Below are 13,453 nucleotides of genomic sequence, written 5' to 3' on the forward strand. Positions count from 1 at the left end.
AATTCTACTTCTGAACCTGTCCATAAAGATCTACCTGAGGACCCAATTTCTCAACACAAATGTTAATCATACCTTCTAATTAAGCTCAAACAAAAGTTGACACCGTCAGCCAAGTGTTTTAGAAAGACACTGAATGTGCTATAACCATTACATGTGAAAAAACACAAAGAAAATGCTGGAGGAACTGAAAGCGTCAGGTAACATCCCTGGAAAGCAATAACGAAGTCCAAAAACTCTTCATCATGAATATTAGTTGTACTCATTTGTGTATTATTCCATGCGTAAAGCAGAATTTAATCTGATAATAATGTAAGAGATTAAGGCACTAAATGAAAAAAAGCAGGGAGGACTCAAGATAATTACATTTTTATCCATTGGATCAAGTTTGAGGTTTATAGACCACAGGACAGGAAAAGAAATCAGCCATTTGGGCCATCATGACTGCCACCATTCCTACAAGGCTGAATTACAACTCTTTTCAAACCCATTCTCCCACCTTCTCCCCATAACCCTCGATTCCCTTTCTAATCAAGAAATTATCCAACTCAATTCCACCCAATAATTTGGCCTCCACAGCAATACATTTCATATATTTTCCACATATTATTTCATCTTTCATCATTCATTAAATTTCAATATTTATATAATTTGAACTCTGAAGTTTGTTTGGGAATTGTTCAACATGGTAATTCCTTAAGAAATTATGTGGATAGCAGGCACTAATACAAATGAGAGTAAGTCTTCCAAAAAAAAAACCCTGTTCAAATGTAAACTACAAGTCACCAGTTTTGGAATTCAAGCGACAAGTCTGCAGAGCACAGCAGGAGTCCATTTAACTTCAAAGTTCAAATTTATTATCAGAGAACGTACATGACATCACATATAACCCTGAGATTCTTTTATCCTGTGGGCCAGGCAGAATTTCTAACTTATGAGATAAAAAATGACGAGACTGAGAAGTTCTCAAACTTCAGCATATGCAAAATAATGGGGCTATGTTAAATGACTTACTTCAACACCGACACCATTAGCCAAGTTATTTTGCACTCTTGTGCTAAAGGTCAAAAGGTGGTTCTAAAATGGATTGATTGTTTTCACTTAGCACATGAGACAAGCTCATCGGCATCTTGGGAGTTAAACAAGAAGTCTGCAGATGCTGGAGTGTAATACACAAAGGTGCTGGAGAAACTCAGCAGGTCACTGTGGAAACAAAGGGTGGATAAAGTTTCAAGCCTAGACTCTATATTAGGTCTAAGGGCCCAGAGGTGAAACTTTGGTTACCCTTTCTTTCCTATAGATGCTGCACAACGTGCTGAGTTTCTCCAGCACATTTGAAAAAGACCATTGTTGTCGAGATTAAAAACAGTCCTCAGAAGCTTTTTGACCATCCATGTCAATAATGAGAAGAAATATAATAACAGAGAATAAAGGTTATCATCCAACTTTGTAAAACAAACTAGGCCACAGTGTAAAAAAGTGACTTGCAATAGTGCAGACAAGTCATTATGAGTGTACCAAGGGGAGGTTCAAGAGTCTGATAGTATCAGAAAGAAACGTTTGAAACTTGAGGTGCTGGTTTTCAGGTGTTTATGCCTTCTACCCTGTGGTTTCAGCTAGAAGAGGTTGTGTCCAAGGCAATGAGGTCTTCTATGATGTTGCCTGCCTTCTTGAGCTTAAATGTCTGAAGGATAGGAGGCAAGAACCTGAGATGGACCTTGCTACACTGCAGGCTCCTGGATTCCTGTGATGTAACCAGCCAGGGCACTTTCCATGGTGTGAAACACGAAAGTCTGCAGACACTGATTGTCATAAAAACCACAGAAATGCTGGAGGAACTCAACCAGTCTCACAGCGTCAATAGGAAGTAAAGTTATATTTCTGACGTTTTATACCAGAGGTCTCCTTCAAGGAACTGCTACGAGACCAGCGGAGTTCCTCCAGCATTTGTGTTTTTACTACTTTCCACAGGGTACCTGTAGAAATTTGACAGAGCATCTGACAGCATGCCTGATCTCCTCGACTCTTTAGAAAATTGAAATGCTTGTGTTCCTTCTTCATAGTTGCCTCAACATGCTGACTCCAAGAAAGGTCTTCTGAGATGTGGACTCCCAGGAACATGAATATTCTGACTCTCATTGTGGACAGGCATGTGGTTCCTTGGCCTCTCCTTCATAAAAATCAGTAAGTACCTTGGTGTTTGTGACAGAGAGAAAGAATGTTGTTCTGAAACCACCCAATCAAGTTCTCAATCTCCATTCTGTATCCTGACTCATCATTTCCAGTTATTTGGCCAATAACAAACGGTGTCATCAGCAAATTTATTGATCGAGTTAGAAATGAACTTGGCTGCGCAACCATGGATATTCAAAGAATGGAGTAGGGCACTAAGCATGCAGCTGTGGAGTAGCTCTGTGTGGATAATCAGTATGAAGGAGGTGATGGTGTTGATCTGCACTGATTAGGGTCTGCTGATAAGCCAGCATCTTGCTTTGGTGAGAGGTAAACATGATGTCCATGTCTTTCCTGATTGCAATTTCACATTTAGTGGAACAAAACAACCATTGAGAAATATAATTGGAAATATTGGTGAAGGATTAGTGGGAGAATTTCAAATGCAAGTAGAGACTGGACAGAGCCTTTACCGAGATTTCCAACTACATTTCTGATGATGGTTTTGACAAAGCTCATTAAAATCATTTCATCTTTTAAAATTTCTGCATTATCCAAAATTCAAAAAGTGATCAAAACAAGCAGAACCTTTAAACAATTCAAATAGAATTGAATACCCTCAGTATTAAAAAAAAACAAATAGCAACATCTGCACATGTTAAATACCAAATTCATTTATGGTTTAATTATCAAGACCTAACATTGTAATGCCACAAAGATTAGGTAATTAACTGTAGTTAGCAAAATAGGTACAACCTATTTATTGTTCTAGGGGAAAGTCATTCTTATCTTTGTATGGAGTCAGTTGCACTAATCAAGAAGCGAAAATAGCTGGCCACATTTTAAAGTAGAGAAAATACAAACAATCCAGGCTACATAATCAACTGGAAAATCATATTTCACCCAGACAAAATAGAGGATTGATCAACCAAAGTGCATCTTCATTAAATCTGCAGGAATGAAATCAGCTTTTTTCCCCCCATTTCTCTCACGTGCAAACAACATTTGTATTTTCGCCAAGCAATAATGCTTTATTGCCTTGTTTTCCCTCCACCCCCATCAGATTCATTGTTCCCAAGAGTTCAAATTGATGGGAGATAAAAATAAACCATCACAAGACCATAAGACATAGGAGCAGAAATAGGCTATTCAGCCCATCGAATCTGCCCTACCATTCAATCATGAGCTGATCCATTTTCCCACTCAACCTCACTGTTGTGCCTTCTCCCCATAACCTTTGTTGCTCTGTCTAATCAAGAATCTATCAATCTCTGCCTTAAATACACCCAATGACTTGGCCTCCAAAACCTCCTGTGGCAACAAATTTCAGATTTACCACCCTCTGGCTGAAGAAATTCCTCTGTACTCCTGTTCTAAGGAGACACACTTCTATCTTGAAGTTATGTCCCCTTGTCCTCAACTCTTCCACCATCCGAAGCAACCTTCCTACATCTACTCTGCCTACGCCTTTCAACATCTGAAGGGTTTCAATGAGATTCCTCCCCTCATTATCCCAATTCTAATGAATGCAGGCCAAGAGCCATCAAACATTCCTCATTTGATATCCCTTTCATTCCCAGAATCATCCTTTGAACCTTCTCCAATGTCAGCACATCTTTTGTTAAAATCAAAGCCAAAATTGCTCACTATATTCCAAGTGAAGTCTCACCAGTGTCTTATAAAGACTTAACAGCTATGCAGCAGGTAAAACAACACATGATCTGTCTAATGAAGGCTCCAACAGCAAAGATTCAGATTTGGCCTCAGGTGAAGCAACAATGTTTTTTTTTAATTTTCGAATTTTAGATTTAAACATACAGTATGATAACAGGCCTTTTCTGTCCATGAACACCTAATTGACCTGCAACCCCTCTATGTCTTGAATGGTAGGAGAAAACTGGAGTACCCAGAGGAAACCCAGACAGACACAGGGAGAATATACAAACACCTTAGAGACAGACAATATAAAGTAACCATAAAGACAATAAATCACTGCACATTGGACAAACTTGAGATAAAAATCAGAGCACGAATGGGCAGTTTTTAAAAATCAAAAATCCTTTAATCCCTCACTCACAATAATGTCAAAAACTAGTATTCCATCTTGCGTATTCTCAGAAAGCACAAACAAAGGAAAATAAATGGACTTGCAATATAGTTAGCTGCTTTCAGAATCATTTGGATTAATTGGACAGTGAATCGGAAGCTACTTAAATCATGGATTACATTTTGGGCGAGCAAAAGTCAAGCGTAAAATATTTTTCACAAGTTAGTTTGAGAATCAATTTTGCTAACTGTACAAATAATTTTTGAATAATTACAATTTGGCTGTTTCAGTTTATCCAAATCTTTGGGGACGTACATGGCAATTGCATCGTTATTTTCATGTTGATATAATCCAGCTATTCCTAAACATCTAGTTAAGTCGTGAACTAGCTTGATATGACAATTTACTTTAGAAAAAGCATTTTAAGGATCAGACATGGTTAATATAGCGCCACTACGGCTACATCCACTGAATGTTTTTTCTTCTTACTTCAGGTAAATGTGGTTCGGAGGTGGCAAATGAGGAAAATCTAGGAACCAATAACTCTTCTACACTTGGGATAAGAGACAGCAGATAGGCTGAGCAGATGGGTAACTTGGTAATCAGGCTCTGTTCTCCATGTCGATGTTGTTCAATAAAACTATAATCTTTCATTGGCACTTAGGAACAGTTAACTGCCTTGAAATCACGAAGTGTAGCTGTGCAAACAAAGACCACTGTCAGTTCGAACTGCAGTGGCAAGGTTACATAGACTGCACCTATTTGACACAAGAGGTCATGGAAACTAATCACGGAGTTATATACAGACAACTTGATTCTTCAACCTGTGCCTGTACACTATTATATTTTTTTAATATTGGGATACAGAAAATAGGACATGATCATGCAATATTCTGTGATGGTTGGCCAAATGCTTTGAGAACATGTTGAGTTGCAAGACAGAACTACATTGATTGACTTTGAGCAACCGCTTGAGAAATTTCAAAGCTGCACAGTCATGAAATTGGGACAAGAGAAATAATAGATGAAAGTCATAAGAAACTGCAAATCAGTCCATTTATCCCCATAGACACTGCCTTGCACGTCAACTCTCTCCAGCTCCATTTTGTTTTCTGATGTATAAATGAACTGCAAATAGGTGCAAAATGCATAATATTGTGAAAAATGATCTGTAAAAATAGACAAGCCAAAACTGCCCAGATATCAAGTCCAGTCTAAACTTTATTTATTTAGCTTACAAGTATACACTTTTGGACAGTATCTTTGGGCAAACATTTGGAGAGGATTCTGGGTGATAGGATTTAAGAACATTTAGATAGGTATTGTTTTCTCAGGGATCATAAGCACTTCTTTGTGAGGGGGAGGTTGTGGCTCATGAGCTTAATTGAGTTTTTTAAAAAAAGGTTTGGAGGTAACAAAAGAAATTACTGAAAGTAGGGCAGTAGATCTGGTGGATTGACTTAGAGCAGTGGATTGCAAAATGCACTCCTAAACTCACATTCCACCTTAAGCAATCCCTATGCCATAAGTGCTCTGTGATTGGTAAGGGATTAATTAAGGTGGTGTTTGTGTGGGAAGGGAAGGTTGAGAACTACTGGTCCAGACCCAGTTGTTACTGAAATATTTTGCTTGAGAAAAATTGGCATTGGCCCATTTCCTTTGGAGTTATGAAACTGTGCACATAACAAGTCAATTAGGTTTGATTAAAATAGTGGTTTTTAAACTTTTTATTTCCACCCACATACCACCTGAAGTAGTCCTCTACTACGTAGCATTTGCGTTATGAGAGCATGGAAAAGAACAACATGCAAACCAAAGTCTTGGTTATATGGGCTCCTCTGGGCACAGACATCAGGGCCCCGTGTCATTGGAGCGCCGGTCTGGCCAGTGTTCCTGCCAGAGTTCACCAACATCCCACTGTGTAGAGGTCACCTGAGATGACAGCCAGCGTCAACCCCAGGTCCACGCAGTCAGAGCATTCATTGGCCATTTTGTGGGCAGGTCCGTATCTCAAGCTGCTACAACTAATCCCAGAACACTTATGGCATAGGGATTGCTCAAGATGGAATGAGAGTTTAGGGGGACAGTTTGTAAACCATTGATTAGAGCTTCTGGCCTGTGACAATGTTGCGTGGAGCAGCATTTAGAGCAGTATCGAAAATCACAAGGCCCCATCGAGGACAAATGCCTAACCAGCAGTAAAAGCACACTTTCTCACAAACTCCTTCCAACTTCATCACTCCTTCAGGTACATTCTGCCCTCCACCTGCATTTCTCACATTAGGCCCCTCAGAAACCATTTAAAAAATGGACTGAAGAAAGTAATCCTTGATTCTGAGGAACTGTGCATGCAGAAGAGAGTGAGAATTAAGAGGTTTGGCATCATTGAAATACAATTAAAAAAAAAAATCTGTACTAAACAGGTTGAGTAGAATGGAATATTCAAGTCCTGTTCATCTCATCAAAAATGCTCATCTCAGCTCTCAATGACATGCTAACTATGTTCGGACCAACCCCATAACCTTTTCTAACAACTGCCTATAATTTCTCTACTGCGTGTAACCCTCCACAGCATAGTGGAGGCCATTGAGCCCAGCTGGCCCACGCCAAACAAAGTTCCCTACCTGCTTTCGGACCACATCCTATAAGTGTACCTCATCCATGTATTAGTCCAAATGTTTCTTAAAAGATGTAATAGTACCGGCCTCAACCACCTTCTCTGGCAGCCTGTTCCATGCACTCACCACCCTCTGGGTAATAAAAAAAAGTTGTCCTTCAGACTACTAAACCAATGAAAGAAGGAACTTTATTGCTACATTTTCAGTTGCATACTCATACCCCTAAGTGGGAGTCAAGTCCACGAAGCAAACACACACCAGGAAACAGCAGACCTTTCTACACTTTGTGGGCAATTTGAAATTTTAATATCCACCTTTACAACACTCAAACCTCCTCCTCTCAATAAATATGCAATCCATAAATATGCAACAAATAATCAACAGTTCTCCTACCAGAAAGCTCCAAGTTTTAAAATGGTGTCATCAGTCCTGTCCAAAACAGATTTGTTGTTTTCCTCCAAGAAATGTGCATTGATTTGTTGAAATACCTTGGGTTAAAAATAACAATTGTTCTCAACCTTTCATTTATAGCAACTTTACCTCATTTAATGCTACATTAGTTGACTAATTTTCCTTCCCTGAATTCCCACATTTAAAAAACATCCATCTTTTTCCATTGTTTATTATTTGACGAATCATTTTGCCCTGCCACTCCTCTTTCAATTCCACAAGACCTGAATTGTATTAATCAGTGTTGATGAGCTAAAGTGCATTCTAAAACATTAAGACTCGGGTTCATCGACTATCCTACTGCCTCCACAAATGCTGTCTGACCATTGCATTTCTTCGTTTCGGCAGGTTATTTTTTTGCTCAAGATTTCACAGTATTGGCTGCTCTTGTAAAGCTCAGATTCCTGCCAAAGTTAATTATGCAGATGGTAAAGAACCAAATCTTCCCTTTCTTTATTTTGATCCTGTTTTCCGGAATTCCCTCATTAAACCTTCGTTTGCTTCTTTTTCATTTGACAAGAAGTCACGTAGTTACTTGTATATAGCACTGTTTTTTTTAAACTTCTGGTTGGATGCTAATTGTATTTCATTGGCTTGTATTTGTACTTGGCACAATGAAAACAAAGTTGAATCTAATCTTAACACTTTCTAGCTTTTTGATTCCAAATATGCAAACTTTCCAGATTACTTGGAATGAAATATTTTGTCAACACTTTCCTGCACTTGGTGTTTTGATACCTTCCAATACAGAATGCATTTTTAAAATTACATAAGGAGTTTCTTTACTACACAATTGTGTGTGTCATTAGCAGACACTTTTTGACATTAAAATACTTGAGTGCATAGGATTAAACCATCAAAAGGTTTCAATGCTATTCTATTTTGCTGTTTGGGGTAGTTCATGATTTTAACTGTAAAGTGGCTGGTAAATCAGATTAGTATGATAGGTAATAGTCTGCATGGCTTTGGTGACCTTAAGGCGCCATTTCCATACTTTACATTCTGAAGTAAACAATCGTATCACCAGCAAACATCTAGCATCTAGAGCAGCGTTTCTCAACCTTTTTACCCTTATGGAACCATTGAAATAGTTTTCATGTCTCAGGGAACCCCTGCATAAAAAATTATATCCCATTATTAATATCTATCTCTTATATTTTTATCGTAGTTCATGTGGTAAACATACATTTTTTCAGATAACTGGTTTAAGGAAAAAATGATTCCTTTTTTGTGAAATTTATTAGCAATGCAAAAAAAAACTGCTCGTTTATGAGACTTCACACCGAGGTTTTCATTTTAACTAATAAGAGGTTGAAGCCTTTATTATAATAACCATGGATTCTCCCACAATATTCTATCCATGCATAGTCAAATTGCAAATATAAACTTTAACAAAAATTACTCAAAAATGCATTAACCTATTTATCACTGTTTCTCGCGGAATCCCTAGCGACCTCTTGTGGAAACCTAGTGTTCCCCTGGTTGAGAAACACTGATCTAGAGAGACAAGCAACAGAAGTTGCCCTACACAAGTGCTAACACCCCATCCTGCAGTCACATGAGAATACCTTTACTTGGGAAAAACTTAAGTGAGCAGCACTGGGCAATAAATTCTGGGCTTGCTTGCCATGCTCACATTCCATGAGCAAATACAAAAAAAATTGCATCAATCCGAAGCTCTATGTTCCTTCCTACTCCCAGTCTTTCACAGGCATCGAGGCTCCTGAACAAAAAAACAATCTGCTGGTGGGACTCAGTGAGCTGAACAGTGTCAGTGGGAGGAAAAACAGTAGTCAAGAGATTTGGGTTGGAACCTTTCATCAAAATTATTGTAGCTCCTAATGCTCAGCCCACTGAATACACGTTGGCTCTCTCACAGAGCAATCTCATTAAAAAAAAACTAGACAATATTCACAGAAAAAGACAATCAGAATCTCTTTGCAACCTTAGTGTGGTATCCATACATTTCCATCACAATGTAGAGTTTCTATTTAGCAACATTGTAACCAGTCATTACATGGTCTTTGCTGATTGGGGGCTTCCCCACCCCCCCCATCCCATCTCTGCCACTCTGGGTTGGGGGGTGCTTCCCCCACCCCTCCACTCTCTCTGCTGCTCAGGGGGCTTACTTAACTCTAACTTACCCCATACACTATGCGTGCGTGTTAAAACCCAAACTATTACAGTTTAAGATAGATTCTAAAGAGATGATTTTAAAGTTCAGTCTCAGAAAGCTTTTGTGTTGAAACTCAAAGTCTTTACTGTTGTCCAAAAGCAATTATGGAGTAATTGTGAGGCCTCAGACTTCTTTAAAACTCAGAAATTTCTTTTTGCGTTGTTTTCAGAGAATTGTTTCTTTATACGAATGATTTTTCACAAATCCCCCTCTTTTGCAGAGGTTCTGGAATCTATGTCCACACGATAAATCTGTCCTCTTTTCAAAGAGACAGTGAAGTGGCTATTTTCTTCCACAATGAAGAAATGCAGGCAAAGGCTGAACAAACTAACCATCTAAAAATGGTTATGTTTGAAATGCAAGATTAATTTAGCTTTTTTAAAATCAAAAATAACCATTTCCACAGACAGATTGAGGCTGCCCTCTGACTTAGAGACAGTCAGAAGTGGTCTTCCTCATTCAAAAGCCACTTGTTCTGTGTCCTCCTTTGACCAGGAGTAACATGTAACAGTACCTTTTCTGGTTACTGTATTTCAATCCTGTGTTACTTACAGAATGGTCAAGCAACTGCTTCAATCCTGTGTTACCAAAATGCCTCTGGTTCAGTAATAGGTTTCTCTGAAATGTCTTGCTTACATGGCCACGTGACATAATTTCTGTCTTTGAAGTTCATAATGCCTTCTTCAAAAGTATGAATCATGAGCCATTGAATCAAAAGTCAGGTTTACACTGTTGTTCTAGCAAATGAATGAAGCATTCATTTCTAATTTTTTTATTGCTGTTTTTCCAAAAGCTTTGTCTCCAAAAATAGCTTGCCATTTACCAGCACAAAAAGTTCAGTCACACTTCTCCTCCTCCACCCCCATTTCAGCTGCCTGAGGGGGTTTCCCCTCCATCTCTGACACCCAAGGGACTTCCCCTCCATCTCTGCCGCTCGATGCCATGACAAAAACATCTGGTCAATACTCCCCCCTTTGTTGTTTGAAGGGTTTATCCTCTGTCTTAGCTCCTCAAAGCCTATTAATGGAAGGACTCCAGATTGTGGACCTTCCCATCACCACTCTTGCATTGGCTGCACCAAGCCTTGGTGCGTCACTCAGCATGCACTCCTGAAGCCTGCAATGTGCCAGTCCCACATCGACATCTGTGTGCTGAAAGACCAACAGGTCTCAGGCACACCAAAGGATGCCTTTCACAGAGTTAATAGTCGTCCAGTAATTCCAGATATCTGTCTGTATGTCGCCCCTGGAACAGCCCGCAAACCAACAAAGTTCTCTCACTTGCTGCTACTGGGTATGCATCCTTCTCCACATACTCAGCAAATTTGCATTCTGCAGAAGTGGGCAACTGTCTCCACTCCATCACTATCATTTCAGGGACAAAGTGAATTATGGGTGATGTTCCTATTGTACAGGAAGGGCTTCTCTCAACTCCATCCATACCAAGTCTTAGTGCTCATTCATCCAATTCTCCTGTTTTAACATTGTAGCTATGAATGATAATTCCTTTGAGCACTTAGCCAATTTCCTTCTCAATGATTCTCTACATGGTAAGGCGTGGCACGGTTGGTGGAGTGGTTAGTGCAACGTCTTTATAGCATCAGTGATCAGGACAGAGGATTTGAATCCCATATCATTTGTATATTCTCTTAGAGTCTGTGTGCATTTTCCCTCGTGGGCTCCAGTTTCCTCCCACTGTGAAATGTACCAGGGTTGTGGGTTAACTGGGTGTAAATCGGGCAGCATGGACTCATGGGCAGAAATTATTTGTTACCATGTTTGCCTAAATTTCAAAATTTTAAATTTATATATTGCTAAATTACATTTCCTTTCTCATCAGGCTCAGAGTCTCAATGGAATAGATTCTCCTCCCCCCCCCCACCACCAACTCCACAAACACTTCATATTTCTATCCAAACCTTTATCTGCTCTCCCATCATTTGAATAGTTATTCACAGAATACAAAACCACGCCTGGTTCCGTCTGTGCTTACAAATTTTGAGAAGGTAATTTTTTGATGAGATAATGTTCACTTTCACGGATGGCAGTCTCTTCAATCTGAGGCGCCTGCAAGCTCACACCAAGACACAAGAGCAACTTGTCCGTGAACTACTCTTTGCAGATGATGCCGCTTTAGTTGCCCATTCAGAGCCAGCTCTTCTGCGCTTGACGTCCTGTTTTGCAGAAACTGCCAAAATGTTTGGCCTGGAAGTCAGCCTGAAGAAAACGGAGGTCCTCCATCAGCCAGCTCCCCACCATGACTACCAGCCCCCCCCACATCTCCATCGGGCACACAAAACTCAAAACGGCCAACCAGTTTACCTATCTCGGCTGCACCATTTCATCGGATGCAAGGATCGACAACGAGATAGACAACAGACTCGCCAAGGCAAATAGCGCCTTTGGAAGACTACACAAAAGAGTCTGGAAAAACAACCAACTGAAAAATCTCACAAAGATAATCATATACAGAGCCGTTGTCATACCCACACTCCTGTTCGGCTCCGAATCATGGGTCCTCTACCGGCATCACCTATGGCTCCTAGAACACTTCCACCAGCGTTGTCTCCGTTCCATCCTCAACATTCATTGGAGCGACTTCATCTCTAACATCGAAGTACTCGAGATGGCAGAGGCGGACAGCATCGAATCCATGCTGTTGAAGATCCAACTGCGCTGAGTACGTCACGTCTCCAGAATGGAGGACCATCGCCTTCCCAAGATCGTGTTATATGGTGAGCTCTCCACTGGCCATCGTGTCAGAGGTGCATCAAAGAAGAGGTACAAGGACTGCCTAAAGAAATCTCTTGGTGCCTGCCACATTGACCACCGCCAATGGGCTGATATCACCTCAAATCGTGCATCTTGGCGCCTCACAGTTCGGCGGGCAGCAACCTCCTTTGAAGAAGACCGCAGAGCCCACCTCACTGACAAAAGACAAAGGAGGAAAAACCCACTCCCAACCCCAACCAACCAATTTCCCCCTGCAACCGCTGCAACCGTGTCTGCCTGTCCCGCATCGGACTTGTCAGCCACAAACGAGCCTGCAGCTGATATGGACATTTACCCCTCCATAAATCTTCGTCCGCGAAGCCAAGCCAAAGAAGAATGTTCACTTTCCAACCAATTGAGTGCACGTTGTGGCGACGCACAAATCTGCTGCCACGAACCGGCCCCACTTGATACGCGACATATGTCGGCGTTCACGCTTGCGACAGCAGGACACAAGCAGCAGAGTGTAGGTGCAGTCCAGCTGCACAGCTGAAAAGCAAGTGCGCAAAGTTAAAATAAACATTCCTGCTGCGACCTCAGAGCGCAGTCTGTTCACTCGCTTGCATCCAGCACGCGACCACATCATTTTTTTCTGATGGCAAAATATTTGACAATGCATGACTAAATCACCAAGGCTTTAGCAGTGTTCTACTTTTCCTCCCACATGACTCATCTAATTTCAGATGACTACACTCGAGTAGCATCTTTTCAGAGAGGTCTGTTCGCAAAAGGTTTAAACTTAATTCACAGGGGAAAGGATATTAACAGTAAACAAGTGGAAGGAAGAGAAGCATAGGGAGTGATACTGTTGGATAATGCTGGAGAAAGCATCCCCTTGAGAACAAGCATGTCCTGTTTACAGTTTAGTTTTGTGGAGTGAAGAAGCAAACGTAATATCCACAGACTCTTAATTTGGTGAGACAAGAGCAGACGGTGGGACCAGAGGGTAGGTAGTTTGAATGCAGGTGTGCTCCTAACACATGGAACAACATTTCTTCATGCCAATACCATGTGCTTCTTCTCCACTTGGAAAGGTCATGGACCAGAGATTCTCAGGTATCAGTGGAGATGTTGCTTTCCCCATTGCCTTCTAACGAGGTCTCAGGAGCATCTTGAATTGTTTCTCACCTTTATCTACCTGGCAATATCTTTTGAAGAAGATCATTTTAGAATGAAATTGGAGAGGCACTTCAGGGAACTATTATTGTAGATTTGGAGTGAT

General features: G+C 40.5%; 1 protein-coding gene across 10 annotated transcripts in view; it reads right to left on the minus strand.

Moving 5' to 3' along the window:
- atp8b1 (ATPase phospholipid transporting 8B1) overlaps positions 1–13,453 on the minus strand; it is a 178,599-nt gene that overhangs the window by 99,588 nt on the left and 65,558 nt on the right. For 4 of the 10 annotated variants that reach the window (XM_069923995.1, XM_069923988.1, XM_069923986.1 and 1 more), the window contains exon 2: positions 7,228–7,322. The exons of the other annotated variants lie outside the window; for them this stretch is intronic. The gene's annotated coding sequence lies outside the window, so the exon portion shown is untranslated. The remainder of the gene's footprint in view (positions 1–7,227; positions 7,323–13,453) is intronic. 10 annotated transcript variants of the gene reach the window in all.

Source organism: Narcine bancroftii, chromosome 3, assembly GCF_036971445.1.
Source record: "Narcine bancroftii isolate sNarBan1 chromosome 3, sNarBan1.hap1, whole genome shotgun sequence".
In the NCBI taxonomy this organism is placed as follows: Eukaryota; Metazoa; Chordata; class Chondrichthyes; order Torpediniformes; family Narcinidae; genus Narcine; species Narcine bancroftii.